This window comes from Muntiacus reevesi, chromosome X (assembly GCF_963930625.1).
Source record: "Muntiacus reevesi chromosome X, mMunRee1.1, whole genome shotgun sequence".
In the NCBI taxonomy this organism is placed as follows: Eukaryota; Metazoa; Chordata; class Mammalia; order Artiodactyla; family Cervidae; genus Muntiacus; species Muntiacus reevesi.
Genome location: NC_089271.1, coordinates 102,563,396 through 102,591,395, shown reverse-complemented (window position 1 = coordinate 102,591,395; position 28,000 = coordinate 102,563,396). Strand labels below are relative to the sequence as shown.

At 40.4% G+C, this 28,000-nt stretch overlaps 1 long non-coding RNA gene across 2 annotated transcripts; it reads right to left on the bottom strand.

Annotated features, from left to right (window-relative positions):
• Positions 1 to 273: 273 nt before the first annotated feature.
• On the bottom strand, positions 274 to 26,630 carry LOC136154152 (uncharacterized). Of its 2 annotated transcripts, none has more exons than XR_010660492.1 (3): positions 26,573 to 26,630; positions 7,802 to 7,879; positions 274 to 364 (listed from the first exon to the last, which is right to left on the bottom strand). It is a non-coding gene; the product is annotated as an uncharacterized lncRNA (long non-coding RNA). The 2 variants fall into 2 exon arrangements; XR_010660491.1 differs by lacking the exon at positions 26,573 to 26,630 and adding an exon at positions 13,379 to 13,442.
• Between the last annotated feature and the right edge of the window lie 1,370 nt (positions 26,631 to 28,000).

The following is a 28,000-nucleotide window of genomic DNA, read 5'->3' as shown; positions in this document are numbered from 1 at the left end:
AACAGGGTAATGTAGTGTAATGGTTATACAAGCATCCTCCCCTCCCTCTTAGCTTTAGATCCTACCAGTATGGTTGCAAATAACCAAGATATCACCCCAGCCCCTGGATGCAAATAATGGTTATCTAGAAGCTATAATTGAGAAAACATATTACTTACTGTCTAAGCAACTTGAGTCATGAGTTGAAGTGGGAACCTCTGCCTCCTCCCCTTACTCTCCCTGATGGCACAAAAGCTCCCATACTCACGAAGTTCTCCTGACTGTGCAGATATAAAATTAGCTTCTTTCTCTGGACTCCAGGTGCAAGTAAAATTTTTCCTATAGTAGAAGACATAAGAAATGTCCTCAGGCTTAGTTGGCAGGTCTAGAAAAATACACAAGCACAGTAAATTTAGTGCATGATAAATATTGCCAGCATTGAAGAGTTTGATGAAAACAGATTAATCAAGAGCTGAACTTCTTGGTAAGTTACTAGGTATAACAGGTTCTCCTTATCACGGCCATGGAAGGAATCTAACTCCATCTCTGCAGTTAGTCCCTTTAAACAGCTAGATTTTTACTTAAAAAAACACTTCTTTTATTTTTATTCAAGGAAGTTCCTACCAGATAAGAAGTAAAAAGTCCATCACTTGTAGCAAGTAAAATATTGGAGCAGGAGAGTAAAGGTAAGATGGAGCAAAGAACTCAGATATCAGCCTTCTTGGGTGCAACAGTACAAATACGCATGAGTCTGAAGAACCAAGGTCATTTGGGCTGGTGGCCTATTTCACCAGGCATAGCAAGTCTAGTCGGAGCCTCGTGTACCACTTAAGCACCAACTCCAGCATGATATGCAAGTCCTAGCACTGCAGAGGGTGGGTTGGGGATGATCCTCACGTAAGCTCTGAACAGGTGAGAGTAGCAAGCAGGGATTCAGAAGTCCCCAGTATCTCAGGGTGAGGAACTGGGGGTGGGTATAGATGTGTGGGGTTGGTCCAGGCCTGGGATTCAGAAGAGATCAGGCATGTTCAGGGTGTTACGGCTGTAGATCAGGCCTGGGATTCAGATGAAGAGGATTCTGTGCACAGAGGAATGTCAAGACCACAGGCAAACAGCTGGGGCATGAACTTCAGGAGTGGGTTTGGCAATGATACCCCAAAGCCCACGCAAAGTTGGCTGCCCGGCAGCAGATAACAGAGAAGGGATAAGACCCCAGCAGACCGTCCAGAGGAAAACAGAGGGAAACAAAGACTTGCTCACACAGATTTAGGAGACAAGGACTCTGAAGTTACATAAACCCTCTCATAAACCTAGACACCACCCTAGGCAGGAGTAGGGGGACAGGCAGAAACTCTGGAACTGCACACAGTTACCCCAGAGAGACTGAATCAGCTGAAAAACACTATAAATCAGGAGAAACTGAGACAATGCTAACAAATATAAGTACTGCCCAGGTTGTTCCCTTCCTCAGGCTTGCCTGGCTTTCCAGGGGAACAGGGACTTTTTGAAAACTGATTAGCTTAATCATAGAAAATAAGGATGCTATAAAATATATCTGCATATCTGACTAATGTATACATTTCAACTCTTCCAGAGGTAACACCTTCTAATAGGAAGTCAGTAATAAATGGTTTCAGAATGGGTTGTATTCACTGCTTAGATTTGGGACTTTTGGGATTTGTATATTCATTCATGGGCTTCCCTGGTGGTTCAGATGGTTATGAATCTGCCTGCAATGTGGGAGACTGTGGTCTAAGAAATGAGAATTGTCCACATAGGTAAAGTAGCCCCTGGGAGTGCCAAACAAGAGTGAAGGAGAGCAAGGGGCCTTCATGTCATGTCCACATTTCCAGCTTTTTCCTGAGAAGCCTTCCTCTGAGTCCTGCAGGCGAGCCTGATCCTGACAACAATTGCCGAGGTCCAGCCCCAGCAGGACCAGGAATACCCAAGGGATGAGTGGCGTCGGCAAGGAAGAAGACAGATAGACACACAGACACAGACGGTTGCTTAGAAGAGGTAGCTTTTTTTTTTATATATATTTTTAGGATAGCTCAGCTTTTATAGAATGAATATCACCTCACCCTTAAGTCACGACATATTACATCAGATATTGGTTTGTGCTTCCGTCAATATTTTTTCCCATGTTTTTCCCCTATGCATTCATCTAGAACGTTTCCGATTACGGGGTTTATACTTAAATGTCCTGTACATAGTCTTCTTGCCTCAATGGCCTAACATTCTCACTCTAACAAAAACAATGTTCCACAAATCTCAGGTATAGTGTAAATTCTTTGGACAATAAAACAATACATGGGAAGTGTCACAGTAACATGTTTGACATTTCTGAGAATAGTACCACGAGAAAAACCGATATTTTTCTTTACCTGAAACCACAAAATCTCAGTTTACAATGATTAACTATTAAACAGCAAAAACACCTCTAAAGCAGCAAAACAGCTCTATTAATAGTGAGATAATGGCAGTGAAGCTGGTTAATATAAATCTTCTATTAAAATCCTATATACCCCATTTTCTAATTTTACAAAAATACCTATAATATCCCGTGTTGTTTAAAGAAAGGGAAACAATGAACAAATAGCAGCAAGGAAATAGCAATAATGAAAACCCTTTCAACCAAGGGGCAAGTAAACTATAGCAGTATATCTACTTTTTTTTTAATGTAGATTCCATCTTTTTTTTTTTCCATTTATTTCTATTAGCTGGAGGCCAACCACCCACCCCACAACATTTTAGTGGTTTTCGTCACACATTGACGCGAATCAGCCATGGATTTACATCAACCAAGGAGCAAGTAAACTAAAGTAGTATATCTACTTCTAAATCTAAATACCTCTACACTTTTCTATTCTAGAACATTATAATCTTTTAAGCAAGCAGCCAGACTATACCTGCGGCCTTTTCTTCTTTGACTTAATGTTTATGGTCGTGTCCTGAGCCAGAGCAATCATGAGCATTTCCAAAAAGGCTTGGACTTTTCCAGCGAGGCCTTATTACTATACATTATTCTTTCTAAAAATTAATAGAAAGCCCAACAACAGTAAGACAGAAGGAAGAAAGGGACATACCGGGCCCCTGGAACAACCTCGAGGGGAAGAGCTGCCTTGCAGGTTCCTTTCGTCCCAGCGGCTCCGGAGGGGACATATTGGGCCCCTGGGGCAGCCCCATGTGAGGAAGAGTTGCCTTACAGGTTCCTCTCTCGTCCCATGACCTTGTCACGGACTGGGCCCATCCCCGTGGCTCCAGACAAACAATTAAGTCAATGACTTTCTATCTGTGCTACTTGCATGCTGAAAACCATGAAAAAGCTGGTGATCTCCAAGTCCAACTGCTTAAAGGACCAAAGTTCACTGACCTGAACCAAATAATACTACATGTTAAGTGGAGATCAGAAGGTAAACCGATTAGCCCAGTAATTCCTCAGAGAGCCCATATAGCTTGAAAACCCTCCCTCAGGAATCCTCAGGACAGCAAGCAGAATATTAACAGATACACACTTCACAACTGTCAGTGGGACAGGCAAAATTCTACAAGAGGGTGAGCCAAGGATTAGCCAACAATGTCCCCAGGGGAATGGCTTTCACACTGACTGACTCACTCTCTGGCTCAGAGATTTTGGCTGTATGTGTTTGTGTGTACATGTGGGCCTGTCTTTAGTCCTCTGGCCAAGTTCCTTACAAATAGTCATCTAAAACTAGCTTACCCTCCACCTCCATTTTACTCATACCAGCACATGAACTCTTAGCAGGATTTCAAAGTTGATCATTGGCTGGAAAACAAAGAAATAAGATGCCTTTTCCTGTCTCCTCAGAATAGTCTTTAGTTTTGTACTATTCTCATTATGGCCCCCTACAGTCACATTTTATTTCCACCTTCATTCTCAGTCTGTCTTGCACAGGCTGATTCCAAAGACAGTCACCAAAACAACCAGTGTAGAAATAGATGGGCAGAGGAGCCTCGGACACGATTGAGGTGACTTAACACAGCACAGCACAGGAATAGATCCTTGTGAACCTAAATATACCCCCATCGAACCATGGTGAACTCTGGTCTTTACTATTCTTCCTTGAATATCTCTCTTTAGATCTTTCAGAAGCTTTGTTTAATATCTATAAAAACCATAAGTCAGAGGGGAATCCAGCCTCTGGTTACCAGAACCATCAGTGTCATCAGTGTCATCGGAAATCTATCTGTCATCAGAAATCAGAAACCATCAGTGTCATCAGAAATCAGAAGAGGAAGTAGTTGTAAAAATGATTTTCCTCTTCCCCTGAGCTTTTTTTAAGGAGCTACATTTGTTTTACTCTCACTGTTTGGTACATGGCAGGACAGAAATATACTTGTCGAGGCCACTTGATATTGGTATAGAGAAGGAAAAAATTCTGTTTCCTTTTACTCTCCTAGGTTCTCCAGCCAGCACTCTGTAAAATCAGACTGACAAAAGACAGGTTACTAAGAGAAAACATTATATTAATGCATGCAGTGAAATTACACAGGCAAAATCTCAATAAAGAGTAACTTAAAGAGGTGGTGAGAACTTGGGCTGATACAGCATCTTAAGACAAAACCAATAAACCTGTAGAGAACTGACAGGGCAAAGGAGAACGGACTTAGGCTTTCAAGGGTGGCAAACTGTGAAAAGGTAAATGTATGTGAGACACTAATGGAGTAGGGTTTACATGTGCAGATCCATCCTGGCACTGATTTTCTGTCTTCCTTATGGTCATCAAACTCCTCCAGGAGAGGAGATGTATAGCAGTCCTCACTTTTCAGAAGTGTCTTCTTTAAAACAAATAAAAGAAGTTCCACAAAGACTTTGCTTCTGCATCTCTTGATTCTCATCTGACTCCGAATCAAAATAAATCCTTATGCCAAAGTGGTATATTTGGGGTTAGCATAGTCTGATCCCCTATGTTGGTGTTACAGAAGAGATTTATGATAAATAAAATGAATGCCCAGGAACATTTCCAGTGCTCATCCGTATTTCCCCTTCCCGGACATATGGGAAGATTTTATTTCCTTGCTTCCTTGGGCATGGCAACATGACTTCTTTGGCCCCTGACATGAGAGGAGACTAAAGCACTGGTACATGATTATCCTTTCTCTCCTCCCTCTACCCTGCACACCCTGCAAATCCATGTTGAGATGATGAGTCTTAGCCTGGTACAGCCTCCATCAGTCTAGGTCCCTACTTACCGGTGATGGACATATAGACTTTGTTGTCTTAAGCACTAAGATTTTAGGCTTGTTTATTTTCACGGCATAAACAACTTTCCCTGCCTCATGTGAAAAATGGCTTGCCTGAAAATCCAAGATTTTAGGACTTGGGGGAGGAATTCATTTACGAGTAATTTTCCCTCCTCTTCTCTTTGTCCTATGTCCTTTTTCTCTATGTCCTCATGACATTCTAACTCTGCATATGATCTCAGGGCATTGTAGATTTGTTTTATCACAAATGAGGGTGTCAAGGGGAACTGGAATAAAAAGGAAAACCAGATCAGCAAACAGTTTCATTTTTGCTTTCTTTCTTTACTTAAGAGTTATTACTTACAGCCTCAGTTATCTGGTGTTGATCCCACATATCTGAACTGCCCTAACGTATGTAACTGCAAGTGAGTAGCAAGGCTTATACATCTGTTGTCCTGCCTATTTGTTGGCAACTAGTGTGCCTATTTTAAGTCTTATTCAACTTACCTCTAATTAGAATATAAACTCTTCATCAAAAGACTGTCACAAACATTATATAATTGTGATAGAGCAATGAAGGGCATTTTACCTCTGCTCTATTTTTCAAAAAACCCCAAGAATACTCACAGTACTCTTCAAGACTGCCACAGTCATGAGAAAAAAGGAAGACTAAAGAGCTGTCATCCACCAGAAGAGACTAAGGAGACATGACAATTCAGTGCAATATGCTACCCTGAATTGGATCCCAGAATAGAAAGAGAACATTAAGGAAAAACTGGTGAAATCAAATAAAGTCTGGAATGTACTTAATAATCATGTGTTAATATCAGTTTCTTTGTTTCAGCAAGCATACGATGCTATTAGAAAATATTAGCAATAAGGGAAACTGGATGAAGGGTATATAAGAATTCTCTGTACTATCTTCACAATTTTTGTGTAAATTTAAAACTACAACAGAATGTTTATTTTTTACACATGGACAACTGAAGGTTACATTTGCCCCTCACACACACGAATCCTTCCACTTGTTAAGAAAAAGCATATAAACATGTTGCTACATTTCTAGAAATAATTATTTTCTCTACTTTTAGAAATAAGCAGAAATATTCAGAATTTTCCTCTAAGAAGGACCAGGAGAAGGTTCTGCTCTTGCTTATCAGTGAATTTCCTACATGCAAAAAGAACATTTTTCAAAATTATAAAGATCTTCTCAATCTCCCTTCTTCCCCTCTATGTCCATATATCTTTGGTATCTTTGCAAAGATACATTTTGTTGTGAGCAATGCCTTGAAATAAAAGAAGGGCAAGGCTGAGACCGAGGGAAAAATTGTCTAGAAGGGAAGCAGTGTGGAAACTGGAGTCAGTTATACAGGAAGTGGTATTAATGAAAGGTAGTAAGAGAAGACTGAGATACAAGACCGAGATACAAGTTGAAGGGAATGGTGTCATGATGCTTATAAGCAGAACTTTAAATTGGACAATTGGAAGCAATTGGGGATTTCTGAGATGGCTGAAAGAGACAGAGACACACAGTCCTACCTGCCTGTATTGTCTACAAAGCTCTGGAGTGTCCACAAGTATAAGCCCAGGGATCTGAAAGGTGGGCCAGGCATGCCAGAGGTCTAGAAGACATTCTCATTATCTCTGGATCACAACTGCCTTCTGGGTGACCTCTGATTATGATAAGTTACGGCCTGAATTGTGTCCCTCCCCACAAATCTCATATGTTGAAGCCCTACCCTCTCTCTGCTCTGCATTTGGAAACAGGGCATATAAGGATGTATTAACTAAAATGGGGCCTTTAGAGTGTGTCCTAATTCAATCTGACTGGTGTCCTTATAAGAGGAGATTAAGATACACAGAGGGATGACCACATGAAGAGGCAGCAAGATGACGGTCATCTACAAGTCAAGAAGAGAGGTGTCAGAGAAAATCAACTCTGCAGACAGCTTGACTTTGGACTTCCAGTCTCCAAAACTGTGAGAAAATAAACTTGTGTTGTTTAGGCTATCCAGTCTGTGGTATTTTCTTATATAGCAGCCTGACCAGGTGAGTAATTATAGTACATGCCTTTTCTACATTTCTAGTGTTCAGTCACCATTTCTTTTAATCTGGTCTTATCTTTTTTAACATAATATGTGATCTAAGTAATACTCATAGATCTACAAGGTGTTATATGGCCTTTAGACCCATAGTTTTGAGTTGGACCATTGTAGAAACATGTTGATTCATTTCCGTTTATATCCTTGAAATTTATGGCAAATAGTGTGAAAATGTATATGTTTTTATATATGTATCCTATAGGAACCAATGCACACTTAACACAGGAATCACCAAGATAATCACTTACTATTACTCTAAAACAGTGAATCTTGACTTTCAAAGGGCCATATCTCCCTTTGAAAATATGATAGATCATCTTGCCAAACTTGTACATGCATAAGTATATATCAACATGCACATACAACCCCACACTAATTCAGGGAGTTCACAAATCCCCCATTGTTCATCCATGAATGCCCATGTCCAGGTGCCCCTTTGTTCTCAAGTTAACAACTCTTATCCAAAAAAGGCAAAAAGAATCACATAATCCATAAAAGGGCACAGGCTGACCTACCTGCCAGGCCAAATTTGCAGAGTAGAGGTAGGGTCCACAATGTCCAGGCCCACATTATTCCCAAATAATGCAGGGAGGCTGAAAAGAGAACAGAAAATATCGTCAGTCAAGAGTTAGTTTGCTTCCTGTCTCTCCTCAACAGTTCTGTTTCTAGTGACAAACAGATTCTGGGAATTTTGAGGAAAGGTATTTTATTTTATATATTTTGTATTACATTCTATTTTGTTATATTTATTTGGTTAGCATCACATAGATCCCTCTGTGATTATTCCATTACCCCAGTCAATAATTTTGTCCACAGTTAATTCTACTATATAATACAAAAAGTACACCAGCCAGCAAGAATACACTCCAGAAAGACAGTACTGTCCTCCAGTCTCTGCCTCAGTTCCTGACCACTCCAGCTAAAGAAGGCATCTCGTCACTTCCCAAAAGCACCATGCAACTTCACATCTCCATGCTTTGTCCATGTGGTTCCTTCTGTCTAGAATGTCCTTTCTTCCCTATTCCTGACAAAGTGATTCATCTTTCCAGACTCAGCTCAAAGCTAGCCTTCTCCAAGCACCTTCCCTGAGCTCCCACATGGACTCAGTCTTTGTGCCCCACCCGCCCTCCATGCCTTCCGTACTGTGCATGCAGCACACAGAACAGTGTTTAGTAGTTTACCTGCTGGCTTCTCTACAGATAGGGAGCTTCTGAAGAGTGGAGCTTCTCTCTCTATGAAGCCTGAGTGTTGAAGGCAGTGCCTGGGACCTGGTAGACATTCACTATTGTTTGCGGAATAACTAGGATAAAAAGGCTGCTGGCGCCTCACGTCATCCCAGATGAGATGGTGAGATAGTCTAAGGGTTAAAGCAAATGTAAGGGCAATATCTCGCTTTCAGAAAGAAATAAATGATGCTACATTTTCAGCTGACATATCATTATGGGGGGGAAAGGAGAGTTTTCAGAAAAATAAATCATTTTAGGAAAAGTTGAATGCAGCATTTCTGGACGAAAACCATAGGGATAATGTTTTCTCACACACAAACCAGTTGAAACACCTAACTAACTGAAAGTGCCTAAGGCAAAATAAAGCAGAGTGAGAACTTGGATCCATAGTCATAGAAATATCATTATGAAACAACAAAGGACTGGTTACATAACAGCAATAGTTAATGCCTGTTACTCAAGAGCTGTGGCTAATCTCTCCAAAAACAAGCATTTTGATTTAAATGAGTATAAAATTTAGGAAGTTTCTAAATTTTTCAATGAAGAATAAATGTATTGTTTGAAAATTAATTATAACAGCAATAGATTTTTTTTTGGCCTTGAATAGAATTTTTGCTTTCTTATTTTTTTTGGCCTTGAAGCATGTGGGATCTTAGTCCTCTGATCAGAATCAGAAACCATGCCCTCTGCATGCTCAGAGTCCTAACCACTGAAACACCAGGGAATTCCCAGTAACAGCACTTTTTAACATTCAACTATTCACAGTCTTGTCCTAATTTGCTCCAGTTCTTAGCCAAAAAGCATGCCTTTACAAGTTCTAAAAGCATACTGGCAAGTGAGGGAGGCCCAGTCATGAAGACACTATTCAAGACATGATGCTGACAGTCTCAATGATTGAATAAATAAGCAATTATAAGTGCTAAAGCTCAAATTGTTATTCCAGCACAGGCTTTTGCATTTTAAAATCTTATCAATATTAAATATTGAATATTTTGTACTTAAATATTTTAAATAATTGTAATTATTGCTTCTTTGCTTTACAGTGAGAATACTCACTTATTATTTGTGAATTTTTAAAGCCTTAACAAAAACAGCAGTACTAACAGTACTAAATTATACCCAGAGACAAAGCTGTAGAAGAAAAAAGGGTTGAGAACCACTGATCTACTTGCAGCAACAGAAGCACGGATAATAATAGCAAATATCACCTGATAAGTGCTGTAATTACAATAGTGCAAGGAGAGCACAGAATGTCCAAAGAGAGGGAAGAGCTGATAACTGGGGAAGTCAATAAGCTTTGCTAGAATGACAATGCCCTAACACCTGTTTGTCCTCCAGGGCGTTTTCCACTTCTCCTCACACACCAGAGAACTACCACTCATGACTGCTTATCGGTAGTAAAAGTAAACAAATGTGAGGTACCTCCCAGGAACTTAGAAATAAGTTCAACTGAGAGTTCAACTAGCAAAATGTGTGCACAGGAGTGATCCTAGTTAACTGTGGGAGTAAATCAAGAATGTATTTGTAAAATGGCATTTGAAAAACTTGGCTTCACTCCAAACTTCTTCCAAGGAAGCCTGGGTGTACAATCAAGAGAGTTGGATCTGGAAAATTAACATTGTCATTTAGTTGAAGGAATTTATTCAACTAAATGTATCCTAAATGGAAGGAGACTATGGGAATGGAAAGGAGAGGTCACAGGAAAAAAAAAGTTGGCAGTGTTCATTGGTGTTCATTGGGCTTCCCTGATGGCTCAGGGGTAAAGAATCTGCCAGCAACATAGGAGATGCAGTTTCGACCCCTGGGTCAGGAAGATCCCCTTGAAGAGGAAATGGCAAGCCAATCCACTCTTTTTGCCTGGAGAATCCCATGGAGAGAGGAGCCTGGCAAGCTGCAGTCCGTGGGGTCACAAAGAGTCGGACGCAACTGAGTGACTAAGTATCCATGGGAGGAAATTATGAAGTTTTCCATTGCTGGAGTGACATACAGTTGACCTTGAGCGATGCCAAAGTTAGGAGCACCGGCTCTCCACACAGTCAGAAATCCACTCACATAACTTCTGTCCATACACCCAGTTCCTCCCCATCTGAGGTTCTACAACCTTGGATTCAACCAATCACGAACAGTGTAGTACGACAACATTTACTATTGAAAACAAGACACACAGTTAAAATCCATGTTGTTCAAGGGTCAGCTGTACTCTATAACAGGACAATCATTAGACTTCACCACAGCCTTGATGAAAGATACCTCAAAACCCAAAATTTCCATGACTGCTCTGATTCTGTGAAGCCATTTCTGATTATTAATAATTTAGCAAATGTCCCGATCCTGAACAAAGGATGTAAGTCTTCTAGTAATTAGAAAAGACTACCCTTCTTTGTTTAAACATACCAGTCTCATGAAGTCTTACATGCGGTAATCAGCCCCCCCAAATCTGAGCAATTCTGGGTGCAGCAAGACTGTGGGCTACAGAAAATTCATGAAGATTATCCTGAGCTCTTAAGGAGAACCATTAAACCATTACCTTCATTGCCTGACTCATCAGCGCCAACTTTTAAAATGCAGCAGCTTTGAATAACTGTCTCCACTAAGGAGGCACTTCCTAGGAAATATACACCTTCTCATTAGTGGTGCCTGATTTGAATACAACAGGAGCTCTGGAATTCTCAAACAACACTGTGAATATTCCATACTGAACCAAAGGACTCAGAACATAAAGTGATGCCACTTGAGTAATTTTTAGTGTCTTATCTTTAAAGTAGTAGCTCCTGTTAGGAGTACAATGACTGGAAGTGAAACCAACCAATTATTGCTGGCTTCAGCAGTGGCTGGAGACAAGAAAACAAAGGAAGAGACTCTGCTCTTGCCAGCTGGTGTTAAACTATCCCTTCCTCTCCACATTCTATCTCCTATCACCCAAGCAGAAGCAATAGCACGGTTTTCCTCTCTAGCAATCACCCATTACACACACAAACACCTCCATCACCCCACACGCAGGCTGTTCTTTGGAGCTTCGGTTTCCACTCAAGGCTGTGTCCTGGAGGCTGTTTTACCTGATTTCGCCTGCACACAAATATATCACTATATGACCCTGCTTTCATTCATTTATTCATACATTTACTCAGTTAATGTGTGCTGATACGCATGCTGTGCCACAAACTGTGCAGAGCATGGGATTGAGTTTTTAAAGGATGGACAAAGAAGTAAATTCTAGGGATAGTAACATACTTTTAGGTTGAATTATACAAAATTGCTATTTTCATAAGTCTAAAACAGTCACATATTGGCAATTTCAGCCTAGTAAACTAACTGTATCTTCTCTTTGGGTGAGGAAATGCTTATGTACCTTATCAAGATGAGATTAAGAGCTGTCAGCATGGTGACTAATATGTTAATATTAGTTAATAATACTGTACTGTATATCTGAAAGTTGCTATGGCAGTAGACCTTAAGAGCTCTCATCACAAGAGAAAACTTTTGTAACCATGTATGGGCTTCCGTTGTGGCTCAGCTGGTAAAGAATCCGCCTGCAATGTGGGAAACCGGGGTTCGATCCCTAGGTTGGGAAGATGCCCTGGAGAAGGGAACAGCTACCCACTCCAGTATTCTGGCCTGGAGAATTCCGTCCGTGGTGTGTCGAAGAGTCGGACACAACTGAGCAACTTTCACTTTCATGGCAGTAGACCTTAAAGGCTCTCATCACAAGAGAAAAGTTTTGTAACTATGTATGGTGGTATGCGTGCATGCTAAGTCGCTTCAGTCGTGGCCGACTCTTTGCGACCCTGTGGACTGGGGCCTGCCAGGCTCCTCTATCCATGGGGATTCTCCAGGCAAGAATATTGAGTTGCCGCACCCTCCTCCAGGGGATCTTCCCAACCTAGGGATCGAACGCACATCCCTTACATCTCCTGCATTGGCTGGCATGTTTTTTACCATTAGTGCCACCATACATGTTACCTTAAATAGACCTAATGTGGTGATCATGTCACATTGCATACAGATAATCAATCATTATGTTGTATACTTGAAACTAATAAGTTAATTATATCTCAATTACTTTTAAAAAGAGTTATCAGGAAACTGCATTCAGTTTCAGAGTATAAACCCATTTGAGGTTCAGGCTGCTTTCTCACAATGAATACTTTGAGACAGCTAGCAGCAAGATTGGCAAAAACACAAGTATGATGCGATATTACTACAAAGTCTACAAAGTCCTAATTGCATTACATAAATTACACCTGTCCTTCCTAAAATCCCTGCAGAGTTGGTATTATTAGCCCTGCTTTACAGATATGGAAGTTGTGGCTCACAGTATCACTTCATCAGTCCAAAACTCTCATAGCTTGTGTAAGTGACTTCAGTTTCATTTTCAGTTCAGTCACTCTGTCGTATGCGACTCTTTGCGATCCCATGGCTGGATTCAAACTTACGCTTATGTTATTCTAAAGCCTAGATTCTCTCCATCAAACTCAAGCAGAAGTTATTATTGGTTTACTCTCCCTCAGTCCTCCTGCCACAAAATGCCATTACACACAGGGATTTCCTTCTGCATCCCCTAGGTCTAATTTTCTACAGCCTCAAGTTCCCAGAAAGATAAACCTTTAACGTTCCTATATTTTCCCCAGCCCATGATCACTGTCCTCCACCATCTCCCACCCTAGCGCCAGCATTTTAAAAAGATTTACTGCCAGAAGATTAGATTCCTTGTAACCATCAATAACCAATCTAACTACAGAGTAAGTCATGCAGTGAGTTCTGACCGACAATTTTATTGAAGAAAGCAGAAATAAACCCTCATATAATAGAAGAAGGGACCAAATCTGCAGGTGTTTGCGTTATCAGGTTCTGTGGCCTGATACTCACCTTCATGTGTGGGGTGGTATCCCACAGAGGTTCTGCTGTTTAAAAAGATCCACATCAAAGGTGCCCTGTCTTCCACAGCACGTGAGAGCAAGGAGAGTGGTTTGTAATTTATCAACACAGTTATGCAAGTGTTTCCTCTCTGGTCCAAGGGCTTTTCCTTTGCTTTTAAGCCCAGCTCAAGCCAGGGTGGCACTTACCCACTTATGCTGGGAAATGGAGTGCATTATTGTAACTTTAAAAAAATCTGCTTCTGTGAGACCACTCAACTTTACAGAAAAAAAGTGCTATCTGAAAGTGCCATAAACAACTACAAGGAATGACTAAATTTAAAATGTTCTATACAGGAAGTCCTTACAAATGCAGGTGGTAATGGGTGAAATGCTAAGAGTATGTTTAGTTTCAGAAATAGATCATCATGCAATGATCTTTAAATGAAGAAAGAGATGGAGAGAAAATAATGGTAGCTAACTTGGAAAAAGAGATTTATAATTCCTAAGCATGTGTTGGGTTGGCCAAAAAGTTCATTTGGGTTTTTCATCCAGCGTTGCGGAAAAACAAACGTTTTGACCAACCCAATATTAAGAATACTAACCTGGGGGGCTGGAAGCCGGCTAGATTACTAATTAAGTGACTTAATATAATAATTAAATATATATGGAGATCTTACTACATGTCAGTCATAGTACTACAAACTTGAAATTATCTCAATCTTCACAACAACTCTATGACATCAGTTATATTTTTCCTCTCATCTTATAGATGAGGATACAGAGGCCAGAAAAAGACACTTGTCCAAATCAAGTAGTAGAGCCAGGAACTGAACCAAGACAGCCTGACTCTCAGTATCCTATAAGTCAAAGGTTAAATCTGATGGTTTCTGGGATCACTTTAGGCATTACAATTTTATCTTTTTGTAATCGACAAAATCATAAAGTCTATGGAACTGTCTATGGAAAAAAAATGATGCAAAAGGAAAGAAACCTAAGCTTTAAAACAAGATATGCTCTCCAGCTGAATATGGTTTTTTACTTAGTAATTTTTTAAACTTATTATTTATTCATTTATGGCTGTGCTGGCTCTTTGCTGCTGCATGGGCGTTCTCCAGTTGTGATGAGAAGGGGCTAGTCCTTCTTGCAGGGTGCAGTCTTCTCACTGCAGTGGCTTCTCTTACTGCAGAGCAAAGGCACTTGGGCTTCAGTAGTTGAAGCATGCAGGCTAAGGAGTTGCAGCTTATGGGCTTAGTTGCTCTGAGGTATGTGGAATCTTTCTGGACCTTGGATCAAACCCATGTCCCTTACATTGGCAGTGTTCCCATCCACTGTGCCACCAGGGACGTCCCCATATATGTCTTAATTTAAATTTATTTCCCATCTTCCTGAGTCAATGTTCTACTAAGTAGGAAAGTTTAGCAGAAGTAAGGAGGAGAAAGTTTTGTTTTGTTTTGTTTTTTAACATAGTAAACTATGAGGTACTAAAAAAATACCATTATAATGTACTATCTAGGACAGGTACATTTTTGCATAAAAATAGCAGCTCTTTAATTTATTCAACAATTACTTAGTAAACTTATTATACATATAACACGTGACTAATGATGTGATACAATAAAATTCTGGCTCCATGGTTGATTGGATACATACATTTCTCTCTGCTCTATCAGATAACTCCATGAAAATTACGGTAAAGGTAGAAGAAAGCTACAAAGTCACACAAAACAAAACAAATGGGAGAAGAGACAACAAGACATGGCAATAAGAGAGGTCAAAAAGTTCTGGAGTATGAGAAGTGAGTCAAGTGGCAGCGGGATTAAGAAACATGAGAAAGTTGAAACCTAAAAACACCTAAAAGGGAGGCCACCAAGAAGCAAGATCTGTGCCATGAATCTCATAATTTCAGAAGATGAGAAACTACGGGGGCACAATCTATCCTCTATCCATAGATTCATATTTGCAAATTCACCAACTCTCTAAAATTCACTGTGTCCCCAAAATCAGTCCTTGAGCTGTGTGCCAGGGTCATTCACAGACATAAGCAGTGGCAAGAAGCATACATTCCATGCTGAGGTTGAGTAAGTAACACTGCTCTTGTGCTGTACAAACTTTCTTTTCATGATCTGTTCAGTGCCACAGTTTTCACATTTTTGTGTGCTTTTTGATGGTGATTTCACCATTTAAAATGGCCCTCAAGCATAGTGCTGAAGAGCTGTCTAGTGGTCCTAAGGAGAAGCTCGTGATGTGCTTGACAGGACATACGTGTGTTAGACAAGCTTTGTTCAGGTGTGAGTTATACTGCTGTTGGCTGTGACTTCAAGGTTGATGCACCAACAATATACATTGAACAGCTGCTGCTGCTGCTGCTAACTCACTTCAGTCGTGTCTGACTCTGTGGGACCCCACTGACGGCAGCCCACCAGGCTCCGCCGTCCCTGGGATTCTCCAGGCAAGAACACGGGAGTGGGCTGCCATTTCCTTCTCCAATGCATGAAAGTGAAAAGTGAAAGGGAAGTCGCTCAGTCCTGTCCAACTCTTTGTGACCCCATGGACTGCAGCCTACCAGGCTCCTCTGCCCATGGGATTTTCCAGGCAAGAGTACTGGAGTGGGTTGCCATTGCCTTCTCCGATACATTGAACTAGGTGCCTTTAAATGGAAACACATATACAACAAGGTTATGTGCTGAGTATCTGACACGAATGTCGTGACCAGAGGTTCACTGGAACTCCACCCTGTGTTTCCACGAGGGAGAAGTGTTCAGTATTCACTAACTCCGAGTCCACAGTGCCTCTATAAAACATGATTACCACAAATAACACATGCAATAGAGAAGATAAATGTCAACTGAAGGAAGAAGGCAACTTGGACTTTTAGGGACCATTGAAGCTATGGCAGCAGGAGTTTACTGATAGGGGCTAAAGTCAATCTGAGCATATGACAGAAAGCATGGGACAGAGCACAATAGGAGACAGTGCTGGCTACAGTGGCAAATCAATACACTTGAAGAAAGTAACATTGAGGTTGGAGGAGGAGAGATGAAACCCATGCATTCCAGCCTTTCAACTCAACTCCACAGACATAAGTCAGTGTCAGATCTTATGCTTGAGATTGTGGAAACAAAGTTGAGGAAAGCAGAGGTCTCAACTAGGAAAAATTCACAACTTAAGTAGGAAAACAGACTCATAAACAAAGGTGCTGTGTGCTGTGCTGTGCTAAGTCGCTTCAGTCGTGTTTGGCTCTGTGCGACCCTGTGGACTGTAGCCCACCAGGCTCCTCTGTCCATGTGATTCTCCAGGCAAGAATAAGCAAGGCACTATAAAACAAAGTGGCAAGTGCTGTTAAATGTGTGTATAAAGTGCTACAGGAAATGGGAAAGAGGAGCCATTAATTGTGCCCTAAGGGAAATGGATCCCAGAAAGTAAGAGAAAGGAACATTTTAGCAGTACATTGAAAGTAAATGGAAAAATTATAAAAATAACATATTTCTGGTAGAGATGTGTAATAGCCTGACATGGCAACTGGCTAAAGCCTTATCGATTCTTATCAATTCTGTTTTTCATTTCTTCAAAAAATAGTTCATGCCTTCATCAATCTTTTCTATTGGCTCTTTCTCTAGGGGGGCTCTATTTCATTTCCTGATTGATCTTTACAATTTCCTTCCTTCCACTGACTTCAGGCTTTGTTCTTCTTTCTCTAATTCCTATAGATAGTAGGTTAGGTTGCTTGAGACTTTTCATGTCTCCTGAGGTTGCCTGCATTGTTATAAGCGTCTCTTCTTGACCTGTTTTTGCTGTGTCCCATAGATTTTGGGCTTCTCTGGTGACTCAGGTGGGTCAAGAATCTGCCTGCAATGCAAGAGACCTGGGTTAGGTCCCTGGGTTGGGAAGATCCCTTCAGAAGGGAATGGTCACCCACTCCAGTATTCCTGCTTGGAGAGAGGAGGACAGAGGAGCCTGGTGGGCTACAGTTCATGTGGGGTTACAAAGAGTGGGATGTGACTGAGCGACTGACACTTTCGCTTTCATAGATTTTGGAAAGTTGTATTTTTGTCTTGAAGTATTTTCTGATTTCCTTTTTAATTTCTTTGTTGTCTCACTGGTTTTTTAGTAGCTTATTGTTTACTCTCTCTGTGTTTGGTTTGTTCCCCATTTTTCTTAATGTAGTTGTTTTCTAGTTTTATACTACTGTAGTCAGAAAATAATGCTTGAAATAATTTCTGTGCTCTTAAATTTGTTGAAACTTGTGGCCTAGCATATGATCTACCCTAGAGAATGTTCTATGCACACTTGAAAAGAATGTGCATTCTGCTGGTTTTGGATGGAATGTCCTATACATATCTATTCAGCACATCTGATCTAATGTATCATTTAACACTACTGTGTCCTTATTTTCTGTCTGGATGATCTGTCCACCAGTGTAAATGGGGGTGTTAAAGTCACCTATTATCAATGTCAACTTCTCCCTTTATGTCTGTTAATATTTGCTTTATATATTTAGATGCTCCTATATAAGGTGCACACATGTTAACAGATGTCATATCCTCTTATTGTATTGATCCTTTTATTATTATATAATGGCCTTGTCTTTTGTTACAGTCTTCGTTTTAAAGCCTATTTTGTTTTATATGAATATTGCTACCCCAGCTTTCTTGCTATTTTTATTTTCAGGAAATATTCTTTTCCATCACCTCACTTTCATTCCATGTGTGTCTTTAGCTCTGAAGTGAGTCTCCTGCAAGCAGTATATACAGGGGTCTTATTTTTTATCCAATTAGACACTCTATGTCTTTCGATTGGACCATTTGGTCTATTGACATTTAAATACACTTATTGCCACTTTGTTACTTGTTTTCTGGTTGTTTTTGCAGTTCTTCTGTTTTCTTCTTCCTTTAGACTCTTCTCTAGTGGTTTGAGTGGTTTGATTGCTTCAGCGGTATGCTTAAGTCCTTTTCTCTCTTGTTTTGGCATATCTATTGTAGGTTTATGATTTGTAGTTACCATGGGGTTCACATATGTTGGCCTATATCTATTGTTTTAAACTGGTAGTCATTAAGTTCATACACATTCTAAAAGATTTACATTTTTTTTCTCCTCTTCCCTGCAGTTTTGTATTTCTGATGTCATATTTTACATCTTCATGTTTATCCCTTTACTATTTATTATAGTTATGGTTGGTTTTAGAATTTCTTTTTGTCTTTTAATCTTTACATAAGCTTACTTAAGTGGTTGATTCACAATCTTTACTATATATTTGCCTTTACTAATTGGATTTTTTCCTTGCCTATAAGTTCTTCTTCTTGCAGCCTTTTCTTTCCACCTATAGAAAATCCTTTAACATTTCTTTTAGGGTTGGTGTAGTATTGATGAGTTCTTTTCACTTTTACTTGTCTGAGAAGTTCTTTATTTCTCCTCCAACTCTGAATTATAGTCTTGCTGGGCAGATTATCCTAAATTGTAGGTTTTCCCCCTTTCAATACCTTAAATAAACCATGCCACTTCATTCTGGCTTGCAAAGTTTCTGCAGAAGAATCAGCTGATGACCTTATGGGAATTCCCTTTTATATGAGTCTGTTCTAACTGCCTTTAAAATTCTAAAGTTTGCTGTTTTAATTATATCTTGGAATGGGTCTGAGTTCATAAATTTTAGGGAACTCACTGTGCCTCTCATACCTAGATATCTGTTTCCTTCTTCAGATTCAGACATTTTTAAGCCACAATTTAATCAAATTACATTTTCAACACATATTTCTCTCTCTTCTTCTGGGACACCTATAATGTGAATATTAGTATACCTGCTGTTTTCCAACAGGTACCCTAAATTGTTCCCTTTCCTTTTCTTTTTCCTGTTCTGATTGGGGGATTTCCCTTATGCTGTCTTCCAGATCACTTGTGTTGTTTCCTTGTAGGTGTGTGCTTGTTGTTCAGTCGTGCCTGACTCTATGCGACCCCATGGACTGTAGCCCTCCAGGCCCCTCTGTCTGTGGAATTCTCCAGGCAAGAATACTGGAGTGGGTAGCCATTTCCTTCCCCAGGGATCTTCCCGACCCAGGGATCGAACCTGAGTCTCCTGCACTACAGGTGGACTCTTCACCACCGGAGCCACCTTCTTCCTGTTAGGAATGCGCAATTTCCCTTATTCTGTCTTCTGTATCACTGTGTTCTTCTGTATCCTTAGTCTGCTGTTTATTCCTTCAAGTGTGTTTTTCATTTGCTACTGTATTCTCCAGTTCTGATTGGTTCTTTTATTCATTTTCTAGTTCCTTATTAAAACTGTGTTCATCTATTCTTTTCCTTAGTTCAGTTAGCATTCTTATTACTAATGCTCTGGATTCTTTATCTGGTGCTTGGGTGCTTGGCATGGACTGAGGCATGCACTGGGGTGGTTGAGGGAAACCAAACTAAGTTCTAGGCAGCTTCAATCTGCATCCTCTGCCTTGTTTCAGCAGTAAGCAAGCATGTGCATGCTCTTCATGAACGAAGTCTAGGTTCCTAACAGTTGTTAGTTTCACTGATTTTCATACCAACAAAAGGGCCCAGGATTGACACCCAATATATGGTTCAAACTGTTTACTCATCAGGGAGGCTCTCCAAGCCCACAGAATCTTGCTCCTCTTCTGTGCTTTCTCCCAGGGGCAAAGGTGACCTGACCACTTCTCTTCCCTTCGTATGCAACTCAGTGTGAATCTTTCTTAGAGCCTTGGTTATATGATTGCCAGTCTCTAGTTTTTCTGTGAGAACTGCTTCCCATGTAGATGTATTTTTATGTGTTCATCAGGGGAGGTGAGCTCCACATTCTCCTATTTGGCTTTCTTGCTCTCCATCTGCTAGTACTTTTATTTTTTAATTGGAAGAAAACTGCTCTACAATGTTGTGCTGGTTTCTGCCAAACGACGATGTGAAAACGTCATAATTACATACACACACATAAATACATATGGGCTTCCCTGGTGGCTCAGTTGACAAAGAATCTGCCTGCAATGCAGGAGACCACCTGCACCACAGGAAACCTGGGCTCGATCCCTAGGTTGGGAAGATTCCCTGGAGAAGAAAATGGCAACCCACTCCAGTATTCTTGCCTGAAAAATCCCATGGACAGAGGAGCCTGGTGGGCTACACTCCATGGGGTCGCAAGAGTCAGGCACAACTTAGTGACTAAACCACATACACAAACCACACACACACACACACACACACACACACACATTTCCCGCCCTTCCCCCCATCTCGCTCTAGGTCATCAGAACGCCAGGCTGGGCTCTCTGCGCTATACAGTAACTTCTCACTATTTGATAGTGCATACATGTCAGCACTATTTTCTCAATTCATCCCACCCTTACCTTCCCCATGTCCACAAGTCCATTCTCTAGACCTGTGTCTCCATTCCTTCCCTGCAAATAGGTTCATCAGTGCCTTTTTTCTAGATTCCATGAATTAATAAATGACATTTGTTTTTCTCTTTCTGACTTCACTCTAATTTCACCCGCCTCACTACAACTGACCCAAATTCATTCCTTTTTAGGGCTGAGTATGCTGGTACTTTCTTGATTTTTATCCCAAAGCATCAGTTAAATCACAACTGTTATCTGGAAGACATCAATTATAAAATACATCCAGATATCAAAGATATTAAAATGTTGGGAAATGTCCACCCTGGAACAGATAAGGGTAGTTTGAGGTCCTGAGTACAGATTTCATACATAAGGAGTCCATGTCCCAGCCAAAAATCACCGATTTTTTAGGCCTGACCATAAGCAATTACAAAGACTTTCCTTGGTGGGCTTCATAACAAAGATGTCCTCCCCATATCAGATTTGATACAAAATCAACACACAATGCATTACCATCTCTGAAAGTTGTTGCAGACAAGGATTCAGGTCCCCCTGGATGGCGGTGCTGTTAAACACATCTGCATTTCTGGCCCAGGCACCTCTATCTGGAAGTCTTCTTATGGGAAAAAACTAGAAGACAGTTTTCTAGACCCTGACTCAGTAGTTTCCAATTCCTAGCCTTTCCTTCTTCCTTTTCCCAACCTCTGGGTCCATAAGTCTGCAAGTGCCTTTTGTTCAGGGCTCCCTAAACAGTGAGACAACTCCCAACATCTGTGCTGATCCGTCCAACCCTCAACAAGTAGGCCATTCCACAGGAAGAAGTGGATCAGAGTGAGCCTTTGAGTTCAGACCCTTGTCTATACAAACGCCGTAAGCGGTTAAAAACGTGACTCACTTTGATTTTGACCTGTTTAATGCAGTAGTCCAACACTTGGCAGTTAGCTCTCCAGCTCAGCTGAACTGTTCTCACTACTCAAGTCAAGAAGGATGCAGTAAAGCAATTTGAACTCAAAGCATGGGAACAGTCAGAGGTTCTTAAGAAGTCTGTGAGTCAGGATTTCCATTTGTCATTTTTGTGTGTACTCAAGCACAAGTTGAGCAACTGTTACTTGTTAAATACTGAGACGACTGAGTTGAGATGGCTAGACATGACCTGAGTCAAATGAGAAACAATTCACAACACTGTAGATATATATTTGGACAACAAAAGATTTGAGTCTATGAGTTCCGGGATGGGAGGAAGCACTGTGAAGTACAGTAACAAGAAAGACTTTGCAAAACAAGTGTGACTTGAGTAGAGCACTGAACTAGTAAAATCTGGGTAATTAGTGGGAAAAACATAAGAACATTAATATATAAAACTCCCATTCTCAAAGAATATAGTTCTTTTTTCAGTTTTTTTTTCAAAAACCTTTTTGTTGTTGTTGTTGTTAAATTACATGTGTATGCCTCTGTAACACAACAAAATAGTTTCCTCTGCAGAGCAACGTGAAATAGGATGTATGATTACTTTTCAGAATTTGAACCTTAATTGTTTTAACTTCATTTTCCTTTAGTTTCTATTCCCCAAATTCAAACCAATGAATTGCAGAAAAATCAACTTTGAACATTTTCCTCCATAGTTGTTTAGCTAATCCACTATGTGGTGATTAATATGCAATTTGACAGGAGTTGCTAACCACTTGAGTGGAAAAAGACATCTTCCAAAAATGTATAGCCATTATAGCCTAAATCACTGCACGTATAAATGCTGTATTTAATAATAATAAATGCTATATATAAATGCTATATTTATATATAATATATAACTAAAGTATATGCTATATAATATATAAAATAAATAATATATTTTTTAAAACAAATACACATAATATATAATGGATATATAAATAAAAATAAATCCTATATTTATATATAATAAGCATACTCTAAATGCTTAAGAATAATTAAATTTTTGAGACAAAATCTTGGCTTTGGAAGCCTGGCCTCCTCCCAGCTATTCAATTAAATTATTTATTAAACCTCACTCTCAACTCTTACCAACTTCAGAATAGGATGACATTCGTTTCAAACCACAAATATTTCTTGAGCACTTTCTCAGTTCCAGGCAGAAGTCCCTGCCTTCCTAGAGCTTACAGTCTGAATTTAGTCTAGACTTTAGAATTGCACTGTTGCTAAAAGAGTCTTAGCCACTAAGCACATGTGGCTACTGAGCACTTGAAACACAGCTAGTTCAACGGAGAAACTGAATTTTTTAAACTTTATTTTACTTAATCTAAAGCTTGAGACTTGATTTGGCTATTGGGAAACTTAAGTATATCTGAAACAACTTGAGTATGTGAATCTATATGGGGTATTAAATCACAATTTACTCTATTCAGTATAGTTTATAAAATCTAAATACTAAATATTTCCAATGAAAACAGCTTCCAAATTGAGATATGAGGGAATTATAAAATATATATTGGATTTCAAAGATTCAGTACAAAAATGTGAAATACCTTAATTTTATACTGATTATATACTGAAATGATATTTGGGATATATTGATCACATATGTCTCTCCCATACCAGCAAGGCAGCGGTAAAAGAATCCACCTGCAAATGCAGGAGACTCAAGGGACGTGGGTTTGATCCCTGGGTTAGGAAGACCCCCTGAAGCAGAAAATGGCACCCCACTCCAGTATTCTTGCCTGGAAAATTCCATGGACAGAAGAACCTGGTGGGCTACAGTCCATGGGGTCACAGAGTCAAACACGACAGAACAACTGAGCATACACACAGCAGCTGGAGATGGCTTGCCTCCCTTACAGTTAGATGTAATTAAGTTATCAACAGTGGAATAGGAAGAGAGATCTATATGCCATTTCTTTGCCTAATTCATAAACATCTTCCTCTTGTCCACCTCTGCCCTCCCCTGGCCCCACTCTTTCCCTTTTCTTGGCTTGATGAAGAGAAGCATAAAGTCCTTGGAAACCATGCACCAAAGATACAAAGATAGAAGAGGCACATGACAGAAGAAACTTGGAGACCTAAATAACCATTTGAAAGACTGCCTACCTTGCAGGAATACCCTCCTTGGACAGTTAGGTGAGCAAAAGCCTACCTCCATCTTGTTAAGTCACTGAAGTTCTGGGGATTTCTTAAAAGCAGCTAGTGTCATCCTAGTAGATAAAATCAGTGACTCAAAAGACTAACAATCAACCATTTCACAACTCTTGGTGTCATCATGAAGCAGTAAGATAACACCCCATCCCTTGAATCCATCTCTTCTTCACCCTCTTGTATGACTCCCAGGTGTATTGTTGCCAAGACTGTGATTGGTAGACATGTAAACAGAGGAAGAAACAATGAAATAAATGACCAACAGACACATGAAAAGGTGCCCGACATCACTAACCATCAGGTAAACATAAATTAAAACCACAGTAAATGGCTAAAATTTTAAAGCTGGCAATAACAAATAATGATGAGGACGTGAAACAAATGGAACAACCTTCCTACAATGCTGGTAGCTATAATAATAATAATTCAACGACTTTGGAAAACTCTTTGGCTGTTACTAAGAAAGCTAAACACAAGGAGATCAAACCAGTCAACCCTAAAGGAAATCAGTCCTGAATATTCTTTGGAAGGACGGATGCTGAAGCTGAAACTCCAATACCTTGACCACTTGACTTGAAGAACTGACTCATTTGAAAAGACCCTGATGCCGGCAAAGATAGAAGGCAGGAGGAGAAGGGGATGGCAGAGGATGAGATGGCTGGATGAAATCACTGACTCAATGAACACGAGTTTGAGTAAGCTCTGGGAGGCAGTGATGGACATGGAAGCCTGGCATGCTGCAGTCCATGAGGTCACAAAGAGTCAGACAGCTGAGCGACTGAACTGAACCGATTTTGGCACCAAAACGTTCTATAGGTCAAATGATGGTTTTAATTTGTGGCACTACAGCAATAACAATTCTGTCTATAGAACTGAAATAAATTATTGAAATCAAACTTTCCATCATCCCATATAACTGGTAACAGAGTAAGATAATCCACTTGAGGGACAAACATGGTAAGATAAAACTGTCAGAACCTGCCATTTAACTAGCACAAATACATTAGTTGATTAGCATCTGTAGATTATCATGAAAAATCTCAAGTGGTAGAACATCCTAAGACTGATGCAACAATTAATAGATGAAGATAGTGAGATGATATATGACCAATTAACAAGAGTGACTCATATCCCTGTGATATTTGTAAGCAACTCAAACACTATAGTTGCAAATGTGATCCCTACCTGTTTCTCAGGAAACAACTATTTATTGATCACTGATATATCAGCTAATTCAATACAGTATGTTCCCTAATACAAACCTTCAAATTGCTAACTTTGAAGGATGCAAACATGAATTCCATCAACATGAGGCATGAGTGAAACGGCAGCTTGCCCTCTGTTTCCTATTGCTGGCGATCCTTCAGGTCTATCATTTCCCATCTCCTTTCCCTCCTCCAGTCAGTAACTCTTCTTGCCTGTTCACTCAATGCCAGCTCCTGTATGCTATTTCTGTACTGTACTACTATACTCTTCAAGGTACTGTAAGACTAAAAGTGTTTTAATTTTGTTTTTTAATGTATTGTTTGTGTGGTAAGTATTATAAACCAATGCCGTACAGCCCTGTGTAGCCGACTGTTCTGCTTGGGTACCCCTCTTGGATTTACAAGCAAACCAGAGTTATGAATGTGCTCTTGGAATAGAATTTCTTTGTATGTAGGGGATTTTTTTGTATTAGAATAAAATGAACATTAAAATATAAGGGCACTAGCATACGTTTATGATACTCTGCATTCTTACACAGGGCTGCCTCTTTTAAAAGTATTTTATTGTAATTGCATGCACTGACTGTGTAGCATCTTCACTGGATGCACACTGGATGAAGAAAACTCCAGTTATTGTCTTTATGTAAAAGCAGACTGAAGGATAAACCAGATCATTGATAGTGCTAGGTACCACGCAAGTCATCGAATAAGGCCAGTGTTAAGGCTGTTCCAACTAGTTCTCTAATATGAAGCATCATACCCACCTTGATATACAGGAGTGTCTCTTCCTATACATAAAAGTTTATGAGTATTTTAAACCATTTTTGTACCTGTTGAGAATATACCCCTCACGTGGTGAACCTCTGCCAAAACTAAGGAGAAAATCAGGTTAGATAGAGACAGCCAAGACTTTGGGACAGTAAATTCATATACACAGGAAAGAAAAAAATCGGGCTTTGCTCCTGAATGCTGAAAAAGAATTCTACAAAAGCACGATTCCAAATCCAGAAAACACTGATAAAGGGAAAAAAAAGGAAAAAAAAGCAAAAAACCTTTTCCAAGGAATTCTTACATGCAAAATCCCCCACAGAGAAGTAGATTTCAATGCCCTACTATGATTTGGCAATCTCCTAAATTATAGCAAAACAATTAATGAAGCACTTAAAGGATTAACCTAAATTGCCAGACCCCAAACTCTAGGACAAATCATTTGCTCATTTCAATTTCAAGCATCCTTACTGTTCCAGCACACTCACCTTATTGTGCCTCCCCCCAGTCCTCTCTCCTTACAAGAAATTCCTCAGGGAACCACCAACTGTCTCTAAAGCAGGACTCATTTAATCTTTGGTTCCTTGACCTTTTTGCTGTGTCTATGGATGGAATTACATAGGTAGATAAATCTAAGCACAAGACTAAGCACAGCACAGATAAAACCCCTGAAAATTCAAGTAAAACTTGAGTCGAAAAAGCAACGTGATCTAAAGTGATTAGGAGCCGCGATTCTAAAGGGAGAACCCCAAGAGTACAGCAGCGCCAGCCCACCACGCAGGCGTGCCCCGCACTCACTTGGATGCAATCAGCGCCAAGTTCTCAGCGGCAGGGACGCCCTCCTATCTGCTTATCCCTGTCCCTGGGATCCCAGGAAGCCAACCTCTGGCTCCGCCCCAGGGGAAGGTTCCTGCCACCCCCACGCCCTCAGTAGCTGTCATTCCCGGCAGCGGGCAGAGCAAAGCACTGCCCTGCTTCGGGAAAGGGCAGGACCACCAGCTCAGAGCTGCCTCGGTGACCAAGCCGCGATGCAGGTAAAGCTGCTTCCCAGCGCCAGCTGCTTCAAAGTGACCACAGCCACACACAACTGTCTGATCGCTCACATCTGTCTGACCCCGAGGCTGACCTCTCTGCTGGTCAGATAGTAAAAGAGCCCTTTTCCTCACCACTAGCATCGTGGGACATAATACGAGTCCATTCTGGGCTTTTCCTAAGGAGGTACTAGGTTCCCGGTTCTGCGTGGACACTGGCAGGGAAATCTAAAGCTGACACTGAACGTTAAGTGCCAACTACAGCATCATGCACACTGGCGTGTGGCTGAAAATTTTAACATGGCCATTTTAAACATAGTTTAAAATCTATAATGAACACACAAAATGAAAAGCTCTCTTCTCCCCAGTTAGGGGACCAATAAAGAGATTATAGGAACAGCACAAAATGTAAAGCCAGGGGTGTAAAGGAGGTTAAAGTGTAAAGAAGGGGTGAACTTCTGTCGAATGCTGCTGCCCTATGTTATCAGCGCTGAAAACTTAAATCAGAAAACAATCACTACCCTACCCAAGACCCTAACGGACAGATGGGCTGCAGGGGTCATGTACCCAGTATGAAATCAGGACCACTCTTCATCTTTCCTCTCTACTAACATCACCATTATTTCCAAACCTTCATTTGTACAGCTGATGCCTGACATTCTACATTTTGAGCTTCTTTACTTTGGGCCAGAACCTTTGACTGTGCAGTTTTAAAATGCAAAGAATTCAAGGGAAGAAAACCTAAGCTTTATTATTCACATCTTAACCTATGCCTTTTCAGGTGGCGCTAGTGGTTAACAATCCACCTCTCAATGCAGGAGACTGGAGAGAGACAGATTCATTTCCAGTCGGGAAGATCCCCAGAGTAGGAAATGGCAACCCACTCCAGTATTCTTGCCTGGAAAATTACTTGGACAGAGGAGCCTGACAGGCTACACAGTCCATGGGGACGCAGAGAGTTGGACGCTACTGACAAAAGTGACTAGGCACTCACTTGAGAAGAGGCCTCAATAAACAGATAGAGGAGGAGAGGTCACTAGACTCTAGCAGTTGGCAGGAAAGGCACAAAAACGAACAGATTACTGAATTTGCCTAAAGCCAGCATTCTATATACCATAACAACTTACAGTTGATAAAGGCTAAAGATTTCTGATATCAAGCAGCAGGAAAACAAACACATAATGTTAAAAAAAAA